At 38.3% G+C, this 16306-nt stretch overlaps 1 non-coding gene across 1 annotated transcript; it reads left to right on the top strand.

Annotated features, from left to right (window-relative positions):
* Positions 1-14084: 14084 nt before the first annotated feature.
* LOC127741905 (small nucleolar RNA R71) lies at positions 14085-14188 on the top strand. The gene has a single exon (XR_008003093.1). It is a non-coding gene; the product is annotated as a small nucleolar RNA R71 (small nucleolar RNA).
* Positions 14189-16306: the final 2118 nt, after the last annotated feature.

Below are 16306 nucleotides of genomic sequence, written 5' to 3'. Positions count from 1 at the left end.
ACATCTGAATGTAGGCGGGAGACTGTTGATGAGCGGATATTTTATACGCTTTTTCGTAGTGTTTTCATATAGTTTTTAGCATGTTTTATTCACTTTTTGTTGTATTTTTATTAATTTTTATGCAAAAATCACATTTCTGGACTTTACTATGAGTTGGTGTGTTTTCTATAATTTCAGGTATTTTCTGGCTGAAATTAAGGGACCTGAGCAAAAATCTGATTCAGAGGCTGAAAAAGGACTGCAGATGCTGTTGGATTCTGACCCTCCTACATTCGAAGTAGATTTTCTTGAGCTACAGAAACCCAATTGGCACTCTCTCAATTGCGTTGGAAAGTAGACATCTTGGGCTTTCCAGAAATATATAATAGTTTATACTTTTCCCGAGATTTGATGGGCCAAACTGGCGTTTAAATGCCCACCAGAGATCCTTTTTCTGGTGTAAAACGCCAGAACTGGCACCAAAGCTGGAGTTAAACGCCCAAACTGGCATCCAAGCTGGCGTTTAACTCTAGAAACGGCACATGCATGTGAAAGCTAGGAAGCTCAGCCCAAACACTCACCAAGTGGGCCCCGTAAGTGGATTTCTGCACTCTTTGCATCTAGTTACTCATTCTCTGTAAACCTAGGTTACTAGTTTAGTATAAAAACTACTTTTAGAGATTTATTTTGTAACTTATGACATTTTAACAAATCCTATTGTATCTTCTACAGTATGAACCTCTAAACCCCATAGGTGGGGGTGAGGAGCTCTGCTGTGTTTCCATGGATTAATGCAATTACTACTGTTTCCTATTCAACCACGTTTGTTTCTATTCAAAGATACTCACTCGTATTTCAACATGGAGAATGTGATGATCCGTGACAGTCGTCATCATTCTCAAATCCATGAACGCGTGCCTGACAATCACTTTCGTTCTATCTGAGCTCAACGTTGTCATTGGGCGACAGCTTGAGTGCGTATCTTTAGGCTCCTGATCCACGAGTTTGACTGCTTCTCCTAACAATAGAGCATTCGAATCCGTGAGATCATAACCCTCGTGGTATAGGCTAGAAACAATTGGCAGCATTCCTGAGATCCGAAAAGTCTAAACCTTGTCTGTGGAATTCTGAGTAGGATCTGGGATGGGATGACTGTGACAAGCTTCAAACTCGTGAATGTTGGGCACAGTGACAGTGTGCAAAAGGATAAATGTATCCTATTCCGACACAAGTGAGAACCGACAGATGATTAGCCATGCAGGAAACCGTAAAGGACATGTTTTCACTGAGAGGACGGATGGTAGCCATTGACAATGGTGATCCACCAACATACAGCCTGCCATGGAAGGGACATGCGTGTTTGGAGAAGAAGACAGTAGGAAAGCAGAAATTCAGAGGGCAGAGCATCTCCGAAACCCCAACCAATTCTCCATTACTGAATAACAAGTATCATTTATTTCATGTTCTTTTACTTTGTGCAAACAAAACTCTTTTTATTATTAAACTCCTGACTAAGAGTTACGGAATAACCATAGCTTGCTTCAAGCCGGCAATCTCCGTGGGATCGACCCTTACTCACATAAGGTATTACTTGGATGACCCAATGCCCTCACCGGTTAGTTGTGTGGAGTTGCAAAGTGTGATTGCACATTTGTGCACCAAGTTTTTGGCGCCGTTGTGGGGATTGTTCGAGTTTGGACAACTGACGGCTCATCCTGTTACTTAGATTAGGAAAAATTTTATCTTTTTTTGGGTTTAGAGTCACTAGAGTTGCATCTTCTATTTTTTTCTTTTCAAAAATCTTTCAAAAATACAATTTTTCTTTATTAATTTTTTATTTTTCTTTGAGTTTAGTTTCATATTTTAAGTTTGGTGTGATTTGCATGTTTTTAGTTGTCCTTCATATTTTTAATTATATGTTCTTAGTTCTTTCTTTATCTTCAAATTGTTCTTGTTTAGTATCTTTTGTTGCTTGTTATCTTATACATTTTCGAATTATCAGTGTCCAAAGTATAAAAATTTTTAAGTTTGGTGTCTTCTGTGTTTTTGTTTTCTTAAAAATTTTCAAAAATTTGTTCTTGGCGTTCATCTTAATCTTCAAAGTGTTCTTGGTGTTCATCTTGACATTCAGATTTTTCTTGTTTGTTTTCTTTGTTTTGATCTAAAAATTCTAAGTTTGGTGTTATTTTACTATTTTTCTCTTTCCTCATTAAATTCAAAAATATATATTCCCTTATTTACTCATTATTTTCGAATCCATTGGGTTGACTTGGTCAAATTTTTTAAAAATCATCTTTTTCAAATCATATCTTTTTAAAATTTCTAAAATCATATCTTTTTCAAAACTTCCTAACCACATTTTCTCTCTTCATTTTTTTTCGAAAATACTCATAAAAATTTTTCAAATCTTTTTAAATAATTAATTATTTTAGTTTCCAATTTTTTTATTATTATTATTTATTTTGGTCCGAAAACAAAAAAAATATTAAAAATAATAAAATAAAATTTTATTCACAATTCACATCACCTCCCTTTCTCCATCATGGACCTAAGTGGAACTGAACAGTCTAGAAGGACTCTGGGGTCATATAGTAACCCACTACTGCTTCATATGCGGGTAATATCTGTATACCCCCATCAAAACCAGTAATTTTGAGCTAAATCCCTAGCTCATTATCATGGTGCAACAAAATTGCCAATATTTCGGTCTTCCACAGGAAGAACCTACTGAGTTTCTGGCACAGTTCTTATAGATTGCTGACATAGTACGTAATAAGAAAGTAGATCAGAATGTCTACAGATTATTACTGTTTCTATTTGCTGTAAAAGATCAAGCTAAGAGGTGGTTAAATAACCAACCCACAGCAAGCATAAGAACATGGAAATAGTTATCAGACAAATTTCTGAATCAATATTTTTCTCCAAAAAGGATGACACAGCTAAGGCTGGACATCCAAGGCTTTAAACATAAGGATAATGAATCTCTTTATGATGCCTGGGAGAGGTACAGAGAGATGCTAAGGAAATGCCCCTCTGAAATGTTTTCAGAATGGGTGCAATTAGACATCTTCTACTACAGACTTACAGAAAAGGCTCAGATATTTCTAGACCACTCAACTGGTGGATCTATACACATGAAAAAGACAATTGAAGAGGCTCAAGAGCTCATTGATACAGTTGCTAGAAATCAGCAGCTTTACTTAAGTAGTGAGTCCTCCATGATGGAAGAGGCTAAAGCAGTATCCACTGAACCTAGTCTCCCAGAACAAGTTGCTAAACTCAATCAGCAATTACTTTCTCTAACAAATAGTTAGCAGAATTTAAAGAGATGCTACAAGACACTAAAAATGATAACAAGAATATGGAAGCACAATTGGATTAGACAAGACAGCAATTATCTAAACAAATAATAGAATAGTGTCAAGCTGTTCATTTGAGGAGTGGAAAGACATTGAATACCTCAACTCAAAGCAGCAGGAAACCAAGAAAGAGACAACTGACAGAGGATAACCAAGCCACTGCCCAAAATCCCTCTGAGGACCGTAAGAGCCCAGAGAGGAATGATTCTGGTGTTCAAACGCTAGAAAAGGGTGCAAAATTGGCGTTAAACGCCCAGTGGATGGCCAATTCTGGCGTCCAAATGCCAGAAAAGAGTGAAAAATTGGCGTTAAACGCCCATCCAGACCCCAATCCTGGCATTTAAACGCCAATGAGGGGTCAGACACTTGCAAGTGCTGATAACAACCCCCTTAAGCAGGCTTTCCAACCACCTCTGTAGGAAATAAACCTGCAGCAACTAAGGTTGAAGAATATAAAGCCAAGATGCCTTATCCACAAAAACTCCGCCAAGAGAAACAGGATAAACAATTTGCCCACTTTACAGATTATCTCAGGACTCTTGAAATAAAGATCCCATTTGCAGAGGCACTTGAGCAGATACCCTCTTATGCTAAGTTCATGAAAGAGATCTTAAGTCATAAGAAGGATTGGAGAGAAACTGAAAAAGATTTCCTCACTGAAGAATGCAGTGCAGTCATTCTGAAAAGCTTACTAGAGAAGCTTAAAGATCCCGGAAGCTTTATGATACCATGCACATTAGAGGATGCTTGTACCAAGACAGCTCTATGTGATCTTGTGGCAAGTATCAACCTGATACCTGCATCCACTATCAGAAAGCTTGGTTTGACTGAAGAAGTCAAACCAACCCGGATATGCCTCCAACTTGCTAATGGCTACACTAAAATTCCATCAAGCGTAATTGAGAACATGATTGTCAAGGTTGGGCTATTTGCCTTTCCCACTGACTTTGTGGTGTTGAAAATAGAGGAGTACAAGAGTGCAACTCTCATTCTAGGAAGACCTTTCCTAGAAACTGGACAAACCCTCATTGATGTCCAAAAAGGGGAGGTGACCCTGACAGTCAATGAGGATGTGTTTAAGTTGAATGTTGTCAAAGCTATGCAACACCCAGACACCCCAAACGACTGCATGAGCGTTGATATTATTGACTCTTTGGTGGAAGAGGTCAATATGACTGAGAGTCTCGAATCAGAGCTAGAGAACTTTTTTAAAGATGTTCAGCCTGATTTGGAGGAACCAGAGAAAACAAAAGAACCTCTGAAAACTCATCAGGAAGAGGAGAAGCCTCCTAAATCTGAGCTCAAACCACTACCACCATCCTTGAAATATGCATTTCTAGGAGAGGATGACACTTTTTCCGTGATCATAAGCTCCGCTTTAGAGCCACAGGAAGAGAAAGCACTAATTCAAGTGCTAAGGACACATAAGACAGCGCTTGGGTGGTCCATAAGTGATCTTAAGGGCATTAGCCCAGCCAGATGCATGCACAAGATCCTATTGGAGGATGACGCGAAGCCAGTGGTTCAATCACAGAGGCGGCTAAATCCAGCCATGAAGGAAGTGGTGCAGAAAGAGGTCACTAAGTTACTAGAGGCTGGGATTATTTATCCTATTTCTGATAGCCCCTGGGTGAGTCCTGTCCAAGTTGTCCCCAAGAAGGGAGGCATGACAGTGGTTCATAATGAAAAGAATGAACTGGTTCATACAAGAACAGTTACAGGGTGGCGTATGTGTATTGACTACAGAAGGCTCAATACAGCCACCAGAAAGAATCATTTTCCTTACCTTTCATAGACCAGATGCTAGAGAGACTAGCAGGTCATGATTACTACTGCTTTTTGGATGGCTATTCAGGTTACAACCAAATTGCAGTAGATCCCCACGACCAAGAGAAAATATCATTCACATGTCCATCTGGAGTATTCGCCTACAGAAGGATGCCATTTGGACTGTGTAATGCACCTGCAACCTTTCAGAGATGCATGCTCTCTATCTTCTCTGATATGGTAGAGAAATTTTTGGAAGTCTTCATGGATGACTTCTCAGTATTTAGAGACTCATTCAGCTCCTGTCTTGACCCTCTAGCACTTGTTTTGAAAAGGTGCCAAGAGACTAACCTGGTTTTAAATTGGGAAAAATGTCACTTTATGGTGACTGAAGGAATTGTCCTTGGGTACAAAATTTCAAACAAGAAAATAGAGGTGGATCAAGCTACGGTAGAGGTAATTGAAAAGTTACCACCATCTGCCAATGTTAAAGCAATCAGAAGCTTTCTGAGACATGCAGGATTCTATAGGAGGTTTATAAAGGATTTTTTGAAAATCACAAAACCTCTGAGCAATTTGCTAGCCGCTGACACACCATTTGTCTTTGACACAGAGTTTTTGTAGGCCTTTGAGACTCTGAAAGCTAAGCTGGTCACAGCACCAGTCATTTCTGTACCAGACTGGACATTACCATTCAAACTAATGTGTGATGCCAGTGACCATGCCATTGGTGCAGTATTAGGACAGAGGCATGACAAGCTACTACATGTCATTTATTATGCTAGCCGTATTTTAAATGACGCACAGAAGAATTACACAACCACAGAAAAGGAATTATGCTTGTAGTGGTTTTTGCTATTGACAAGTTCAGATCTTATTTAGTAGGATCAAAAGTGATTGTGTACACTGACCATCCTACTCTAGAATATCTCCTCACAAAGCAGGATTCAAACCCCAGACTCATAAGATGGGTGTTGCTTCTGCAAGAGCTTGATATAGAAATAAGAGATAGAAAAGGGACAGGGAACCAAGTAGCTGATCACCTGTCCGGGATAGAACTAGTAGCAGGAGCGTCCCTTCCTCCTACTGAGATCTCTGAAACCTTTCTAGATGAGCAATTGTTTGCCATTCAGGAAGCTCCATGATTTACAGACATTGCAAACTATAAAGCTCAGTAATGTCAAGCTATTGACAGTAAAGAAGCGCTTATTGGGAGGCAACTCAATCTTATTTATCTATGTTAATTACTTTTTCATTTTTATTTTCTAGTGTTAGTCTATGTTTTTTATAGGTTGATGATCATGTGAAGTCATAAAAACAACTACAAAATTAAAGCAGAATGAAAAATAGCATCAAAAACAGCACACCCTGGAGGACAGGCTTGTTGGCGTTTGAACGCCAATAAGGATAGCAGAATGGGCATTTAACGCCTAGTCTGGCAGCATTCTGGGTGTTAAATGCCAGAATTGGCAACCAGACTGGCGTTTAACGCCAGAAAGGGCTGTCTAGTGTCTAGCTGGCGTTAAATGCCAAAAAGGGGTACCAGCCTGGCGTTTAACGCCAGGAAAGGTAGCAGAACTGGCGTTTAACGCCAGATTTGGAACACAGTGAGATCATAACGTGGTATAGGCTAGAAATAATTGGCAGCATTCCTGAGATCCGGAAAGCCTAAACCTTGTCTGTGGTATTCTGAGTAGGATCTGGGATGGGATGACTGTGACGAACTTCAAACTCACAAATGTTGGGCACAGTGACAGTGTGCAAAAGGATAAATGTATCCTATTCCGAAACAAGTGAGAACCAACAGATGATTAGCCATGCGGTAAATAGTAGAGGACATGTTTTCACTGAGAGGACGGATGGTAGCCATTGACAACGGTGATCCACTAATATACAGCCTGCCATGGAAGGGACATGTATGTTTGGAGAAGAAGACAGTAGGAAAGCAAAAATTCAGAGGGCAGAGCATCTCTGAAATCCCAACCTGTTCTCCATTACTGAATAACAAGTATCATTTATTTCATGTTCTTTTACTTTGTGCAAACAAAACTCTTTTTATTATTAAACTCCTGACTAAGAGTTACAGAATAACCATAGCTTGCTTCAGGCCAGCAATCTCCACGGGATCGACCCTTACTCACGTAATGTATTACTTGGACGACCCAGTGCACTTGCTGGTTAGTTGTGTGAAGTTGCAAAGTGTGATTACAATTTCATGCACCAACTGTCGAAACCCTTACGCCGGTGCCGCTACCTCGACAACCAGGATTCACCACCATCCTTTCTCGAGGTGAATAATGACTTACCAATCAAAGCATATCACCAATCATCATTCGTTATCATTTTTATACTCAATAAGTTCATCAACCTCAAACTTTCATTAGTCATTGACAAGAATAATTTTCGTATGGTTTGGAATCAATCAAAAGAAGAATCAATTCGTTAGTAGCATAGTCCAAACCAACAACAAACTCTCATAATCAAATAATAAATTCAATACAAAATAAAATGAGAGTATTTAAACCTCGAGTCGTTCTCCCTAGGACGTGGTGCACAAAATTATGATCATCAACAATGGCGCCAAAGACTTGGAGCTCTCAAACGTGAATCACACTTTGTCACAACTTCGCACAACTAACCAGCAAGTGCACCAGGTCGTCCAAGTAATACCTTACGTGAGTAAGAGTCGATCCCACGGAGATTATTGGTATGAAGCAAGCTATGGTCATCTTGTAAATCTCAGTCAGGTGGATAATAATGGTTATAATGGTTTTTGAATATGAATATAAATAAAACATAAAATAGAGATAGAGATACTTATGTAAATCATTGGTGGGAATTTCAGACAAGTGTATGGAGATGCTTTGTTCCTTCTGAATCTCTGCTTTCCTACTGCTTTCATGCAATCATTCTTACTCTTTTCTATGGCAAGCTGTATGTAGAGCGTCACCGTTGTCAATGGCTACTTCCCATCCTCTCAGTAAAAATGGTCCAAATGCTCTGTCACAGCACGGCTAATCATCTGTCGGTTCTCGATCATGTCGGAATAGAATCCAGTGATTCTTTTACGTCTGTCACTACGCCCAACACTCGCGAGTTTGAAGCTCGTCACAGTCATCCCATCTCAGATCCTACTCAGAATACCACAGACAAGGTTTAGACTTTTCAGATCTTAGGAATGGCCGCCAATAATTCTAGCTTATACCATGAAGACTCCGATTTTTCAGAATGGAGACTAAGAGATACGCGCTCGGTCTAAGTTAGAACGGAAGTGATTGTCAGGCACGCGTTCATAGGTGAGAATGATAATGAGTGTCACGGATTATCACATTCATCATATTGAAGTGCAGCGAATATCTTAGAATAAGAATAAGCTGAACTGAATAGAAGAATGATAGTAATTGCATTAATACTCGAGGAACAGCAGAGCTCCACACCTTAATCTATGGTGTGTAGAAACTCCACCATTGAAAATACATAAGAACAAGGTCTAGGAATGGCCGAATGGCCAGCCCCCATGAAGGTCTAAAATTTCATACACTGATTAAAGATCCATCAAAAGACAAGACGCTTAGTACAATAGTAAAAAGTTCTATTTATACTAAACTAGCTACTAGGGTTTACAGAAATAAGTCTAAGTGCAAAAATCCACTTCCGGGGCCCACTTTGGTGTGTGCTTGGGTTGAGCTGGAGCTTTACACGTGCAGAAGCTTCTCTTGGGGTTAAACACCAAGTTGTAACGTATTTTTGGCGTTTAACTCTGGTTTGTGACGTGTTTCTGGCGTTTTACTCCAGAATGCAGCATGGAACTGGCGTTGAATGCCATTTTACGTCATCTAAACTCGAATAAAGTATAAACTATTATATATTGCTGGAAAGCTCTAGATGTCTACTTTCCAAAGCAATTGAGAGCGCGCCATTTGGAGTTTTGTAGCTCTAGAAAATTTATTTCGAGTACAGGGAGGTCAGAAGCCAATAACATCAGTAGTCCTTTGTCAGCCTCCTATCAGATTTTTGCTCAGGTCCCTCAATTTCAGCCAGAAAATACCTGAAATCACAGAAAAACACAAAAACTTATAGTAAAGTCTAGAAATGTGAATTTTGCATAAAAACTAATAAAAACATCCCTAAAAGTAGCTAGATCCTACTAAAAACTACCTAAAAACAATGCCAAAAAGCGTATAAATTATCCGCTCATCACAACACCAAACTTAAATTGTTGCTTGTCTCCAAGCAACTGAAAATCAAATAGGATAAAAAGAAGAGAATATACTATAAATCTCAAAATATCGATGAATATTAGTTCTAATTAGATGAGCGGGACTTGTAGCTTTTTGCTTCTGAACAGTTTTGGCATCTCACTTTATCCTTTGAAGTTTAGAATGATTGGCATCCATAGGAACTCAGAGTTCAGATAGTGTTATTGATTCTCCTAGTTAAGTATGTTGATTCTTGAACACAGCTACTTTTATGAGTCTTGGCCGTGGGCCTAAACACTTTATTTTCCAATATTACCACCGGATACATAAATGCCACAGACACATGACTGGGTGAACCTTTTCAGATTGTGACTCAGCTTTGCTAAAGTCCCCAGTTAGAGGTGTCCAGAGCTCTTAAGTACACTCTTTTTGCTTTGGATCAGGACTTTAACCACTCAGTCTCAAGCTTTTCACTTGCATCTGCATGCCACAAGCACATGGTTAGGGACAGCTTGATTCAGCCGCTTAGGCCTGGATTTATTTCCTTGGGTCCTCCTATCCATTGATGCTCAAAGCCTTGGATCCTTTTTACCCTTGCCTTTTGGTTTTAAGGGCTATTGGCTTTTTTTGCTTGCTTTTTCTTTTTCTTTTATAATTTTTTTTCGCCAGCTTTTGTTATTCACTGCTTTTTCTTGCTTCAAGAATCAATTTTTTTATTTTTCAGATTATCAATAACATTTCTCTTGTTCATCATTCTTTCAAGAGCCAACAATTTTAACATTCATAAACAACAAGATAAAAAATATGCACTGTTCAAGCATTCATTCAGAAAACAAAAAGTACTTTCACCACATCAATATAATTAAACTAATTTCAAGGATGAATTCAAAACTCATGTACTTCTTGTTCTTTTGTATTAAAAACATTTTTCATTTAAGAAAGGTGAAGGATTCTTGGAATTATTCATAGCCTTAAGACATAGTTACTAAATACTAATGATCATGTAATAAAGACACAAACATAGACAAACATGAAGCTCAAAAACCGAAAAACAGATAGATAAGAACAAGGAAGATAAGGAATGGGTCCACCTTAGTGAGGGTGGTGTCTTCTTCTTGAAGGACCAATGGTGTCTTTGAGCTCCTCTATGTTTCTTCCTTGCCTTTGTTGCTCCTCCCTCATAGCTCTTTGATCTTCTCTAATCTCATTGAGAATGATGGAGTGCTCTTGGTGTTCCACCCTTAATTGGTTCATGTCATGACTCAATCCTTCTAGAGAAGTGTTGAGTTGTTCCTAATAGTTGTTTGGAGGAAAATGCATCCCTTGAGGCATCTCAGGGATTTCTTGATGATGAACTTCCTCATGCGTCTCTTGAGATCCATGAATGGGCTCTCTTGTTTGCTCCATTCTCTTCTTAGTGATGGGCTTGTCCTCTTCAATGAGGATGTCTCCTTCTATGACAACTCCAGCTAAGTAGCATAGATGGCAAATGAGATGAGGAAAAGATAGCTTTGTCAAGGTGGAAGGCTTTTCGGCTACTTTGTAGAGTTCTAGAGAGATGACTTCATGAACTTCTACTTCCTCTCCAGTCATGATGATATGGATCATGATAGCCTAATCCACAGTTACTTCAGATCGGTTGCTAGCAGGGATGATGGAGCGTTGGATGAACTCCAACCATCCTCTAGCTACAGGCTTAAGGTCCAGTCTTCTCAATTGAACCGGCTTGCCTTTTGAGTCTCTTTTCCATTGAGCTCCTTCCACACATATATCCATGAGGACTTGGTCCAACCTTTGATCAAAGTTGACCCTTCTAGTGTAGGGGCGTACATCTTCTTGCATCATAGGCAAGTTGAATGCCAACCTTACATTTTCCATACTGAAATCTAAGCATTTCCCCCAAACCATTGTAAGATAATTCTTTGGATTCGGGTTCATACTTTGATCATGGTTCCTAGTGATCCATGCATTGGTATAGAACTCTTGAACCATTAAGATTCTGACTTGTTGAATGAGGTTGGTAAGAACTTCCCAACCTTTTCTTTGGATCTCATGTCGGATCTCCGGATACTCATTTTTCTTGAGCATGAAAAGGACCTCAGGGATCACCTTCTTCTTGGCCACAACTTCATAGAAGTGGTCTTGATGGGCTTTTAAGATGAATCTCTCCATCTCCCATGACTCAGAGGTGGAAGCAATTGCCTTCCCTTTCCTCTTTCTTAAGGTTTCTCTGGCCTTAGGTGCCATCAATGGTTATGAAAAAACAAAAAAAAGTTATGCTTTTACCACACCAAACTTAGAATGTTGCTCATCCTCGAGCAAAAGAAGAAAGAATAGATGAAGAAGAAGACGAGATTGAGGAAAGGGAGAGTGATGTAGGTTTCGGCCAAGGAGGAGAAGAGAGGGTAGTGTTGTGTGAAAATGAAGAAGAAGGAAGGGGTTTATATAGTGGAGGGAGAGGGGTTAGGGTTTGGTCATTTATGGTGGATTTGGGTGGGAAAGAGATTTTGAATTTGAAGGTAGGTGGGGTTTATGGGGAAGAGAGGATGGATGTGAGTGGTGAAGAGGTGATGGGGAAGAGTGTTATGAAAAGGTGTGATAGAGAGGGAAAAGGTAGGTGGGGATTCTGTGGGGTCCACAGATCCTGAGGTGTCAAGGATTTCTCATACCTGCACCCTTTAAGCGTGTAAAATGCCCTCTGTATGCAATTATGGCGTTTAACGCCAGACTGATGCTTATTTCTGGTGTTAAACGCCAGCTCTATGCTTGTTTCTGGCATTAAACGCCACTTTGCTGCTTGTTTCTGGCGTTCAACGCCAGCTTCATGCTCTGTTCTGGCGTTAAACACCAAGCAAATGCTCCTTACTGGCGTTTAAACGCCAGTAAGCTCTTCCTCCAGGGTGTGCTTTTTCTTCTGTTATTTTTTATTCTGTTTTTAATTTTTGCAATTATTTTGTAACTCCACATGATCATAAACCTAATAAAACATAAAAGAACAATAGAAATATAGATAAATAAAAATTGGGTTGCCTTCCAATAAGCGCTTCTTTAATGTCAATAGCTTGACAGTGAGCTCTCATGGAGCTTCACAGATCATCAAAGCATGATGAGGGCCTCCCAACACCAAACTTAGAGTTTGAATGTGGGGGCTTCTCAACACCAAACTTAGAGTTGTGGCCTCTCAACACCAAACTTAGAGTTTGATTTTGGGGGCTTTGTTTAACTCTGTATTGAGAGAAGCTTATCATGCCTCTTTTCCATGGTTACAGAGGAAGATCCTTGAGCTTTAAACACAAGGTAGTCCCCATTCAATTGAAGGACTAGCTCTCCTCTGTCAACATCAATCACAGCTCCTGCTGTGGCTAGGAAGGGTCTTCCAAGGATGATGCATTCATCCTCATCCTTCCCACTGTCTAGGATTATGAAATCAGCAGGGATGTAAAGGCCTTTAACCTTTACTAACACGTCCTCTACCAATCCATAAGCTTGTTTTATTGACTTGTCTGCCATCTCTAATGAGATTCTTGCAGCTTGTACCTCAAAGATTCTCAGTTTCTCCATTACAGAGAGTGGCATAAGATTTATACCTGACCCTAGGTCACACTGAGCCTTCTCAAAGGTCATGGTGCCTATGGTACAGGATATTAAGAATTTACCAGGATCTTGCTTCTTTTGAGGTAGAGTTTGCTGAACCCATGTATTTAGTTCACTAATGAGCAAGGGAGATTCATCTTCCCAAGTCTCATTACCAAACAACTTGGCATTCAGCTTCATGATGGTTCCTAGATATTGAGCAACTTGCTCTTCAGTTACATCTTCATCCTCTTCAGAGGAAGAATAGTTCTCAAAGCTCATGAATGGCAGAAGGAAGTTTAATGGAATCTCTATGGTCTCTATATGAGCCTCAGATTCCTTTAGGTCCTCAATAGGGAACACCTTTCTGTCTGGGAGACGTCCCATGAGGTCTTTCTCATTGGGATTCACGTCCTCCCCTTCCTCTTTGGATTTAGCCATATTGATAATATCAATGGCCTTGCACTCTCTTTTTGGATTCTTTTCTGTATTGCTTGGGAGAGTACTAGGAGGAGTTTCAGTGATTTTCTTACTTAGCTGACCCACTTGTGCCTCCAAGTTTCTAATGGAGGACCTTGTTTCATTCATGAAACTTAAAGTGGTCTTAGATAGATCAGGGACTATGTTTGCTAAGCTAGAAGGGCTCTGCTCAGAATTTTCTGTCTGTTGCTGAGAAGATGATGGAAAAGACTTGCTATTGCTAAACCTGTTTCTTCCACCATTATTAAAGCCTTGTTGGGGCTTTTGTTTATCCTTCTATGAGAAATTTGGATGATTTCTCCATGAGAAATTATAGATGTTTCCATAGGGTTCACCCATGTAATTTACCTCTGCCATTGCAGGGTTCTTAAGATCATAGGCTTCTTCTTCAGAAGATGCCTCTTTAGTACTGTTGGATGCATTTTGCCATCCATTCAGACTCTAAGAAATCCTGTTGACTTGCTGAGTCAACATTTTGTTCTGAGCCAATATGGCATTCAGAGTATCAATTTCAAGAACTCCCCTCTTCTGAGGTGTCCCATTACTCACAGGATTCCTCTCAGAGGTGTACATGAATTGGTTATTTGCAACCATGTCAATGAGTTCTTGAGCTTCTGCAAGCATTTTCTTTAGGTGAATGGATCCACCTGCAGAATGGTCCAGTGACATCTTAGAGAACTCAGATAGACCATCATAGAATATATCCAAAATGGTCCATTCTGAAAGCATGCCAGAAGGACACTTTTTGGTCAACTGCTTGTATCTTTCCCAAGCTTCATAGAGGGATTCACCATCTTTTTGCTTGAAGGTCTGAACATCCACTCTAAGCTTGCTCAGCTTTTGAGGAGGAAAGAACTTGGCCAAGAAGGTCGTGACCAGCTTATCCCAAGAGTCCAGGCTATCTTTAGGTTGTGAGTCTAACCATGTTCTAGCTCTGTCTCTTACAGCAAAGAGGAAAAGCATGAGCCTGTAGACTTCATGATCTACTCCATTAGTCTTAACACTATCACAGATTTGCAAGAATTCAGTTAAAAACTGATAGGGATCTTCTGATGGAAGTCCATGGAACTTGCAGTTCTGTTGCATCAGAGTAACTAGTTGAGGCTTCAGCTCAAAATTGTTTGCTCCAATGGTAGGGATTGAGATGCTTCTTCCATAAAAATTGGAAGTAGGTGTAGTATAATCACCAAGCATCCTCCTTGCGCCTCCACCATTATTAGTGGGTTTGGTCATGTCTCTTTCTTTTTCGAGATTCTCTGTAAGGTTTTCTCTGGATTGTTGTACTTTAGCTTCTCTTAGCTTCTTCTTCAGAGTCCTTTCAGGTTCAGAATCTACTTCAACAAGAATTTCCTTGTCCTTGCTCCTGCTCATATGAAAAAGAAGAGAACAGAAAAGGAAGAGGAATCCTCTATGTCACAGTATAGAGATTTCTTTATGTGAGTAGAAGAAGAAAAGAATAGAAGAAGGAGAAGAGAAAAATTCGAACACAGAGGAGAAGAGAGGGTTCGAATTTTTAGATGAAGAGAAGAGTTTTCGAAAATTATTTTTGAAAAATGGTTAGTGATTTTCAAAAATTAAGAGAAGAAATAAAATTAAAATTTAAAATTGAAATGATAAGTTAATTAAAAGAATTTTGAAAAAAGGTGAGGAATTTTCGAAAATTAGAGAGAGAAAAATAGTTAGGTGATTTTGAAAAAGATAAGAAACAAACAAAAAGTCAATTAGTTAATTGAAAAATATTTGAAAATCAATTTTGAAAAGATAAGGAGTTAGAAAAGATTTTTGAAATTGATTTTGAAAAAGATATGATTTGAAAAAGATATGATTAAAAAGATAGGATTGAAAAGATATTTTGAAAAAGATATGAAAAGAAAATTAAAAAGATTTGATTTTTAAATTTAAAACTGATTACTTGACTAATAAGAAACTAAAAGATATGATCCTAAAATTTAAAGATTGAACCTTTCTTAACAAGAAAGTAACAAACTTCAAATTTTTGAATCAATCACATTAATTGTTAGTAAAGTTTTCGAAAATTATGAAATAAAATTAAGAAAAAGATTTTGAAAATCAATTTTTAAAATTTTCGAAAATAAAAAAATGAAAAAGATTTTATTTTTGAAAGAGATTTTGAAAAGATAGGATTTTTGAAATTGAAATCTTGACTTGAGTAACAAGAAACAACTAATTTTATAATTTTTTTACTAAGTCAACCCAAAGATTTCGAAATTTATGAAAGAAATAAGGAAAATATATTTTTTTGATTTTTTTTGAATTTTTAATGATGAGAGAGAAAAACACAAATATGACCCAAAATATGAAAATTTTGGATCAAAACCAATGATGCATGCAAGAACACTATGAATGTCAAGATGAACACCAAGAACATTATGAAGATCATAATGAACATCAAGACTTATTTTTGAAAAATTTTCAAGAAAAGAAAAACATGCAAGACACTAAACTTAGAAATTTTTCATGCTTAGACACTATGAATGCAAAGATGCATATGAAAAACAACAAAAGACACAAAACAAGAAAATATGAAGATCAAACAAGAAGACTTACCAAGAACAACTTGAAGATCATGAAGAATGCAATCCATGAATTTTTCGAAAAAAATGCATAATTTTTAAAAAGATGCAATTGACACCAAACTTAAAAATTGACTCTAGACTCAAACAAGAAACACAAAATATATTTTTTATTTTTATAATTTTTTTATTTATTCTTTTTGGATTTTTGAAAATTATTTTTGGAAAAAAGCAAACAAAGAAAAAATTTTGAAAAATTTTTGAAGACTTTTTGAACAAAAAATTACCTAATCTGAGCAACAAGATGAACCGTCAGTTGTCCAAACTCAAACAGTCCCCGGCAACGGCGCCAAAAACTTGGTGCACGAAATTGTGATCATCAACAATGGCGCCAAAGACTTGGAGCTCTCAAACG

The sequence above is a fragment of the Arachis duranensis genome, chromosome 9 (genome assembly GCF_000817695.3).
Source record: "Arachis duranensis cultivar V14167 chromosome 9, aradu.V14167.gnm2.J7QH, whole genome shotgun sequence".
NCBI lineage: Eukaryota > Viridiplantae > Streptophyta > Magnoliopsida > Fabales > Fabaceae > Arachis > Arachis duranensis.
This window is presented reverse-complemented; position numbering and strand designations above follow the sequence as displayed.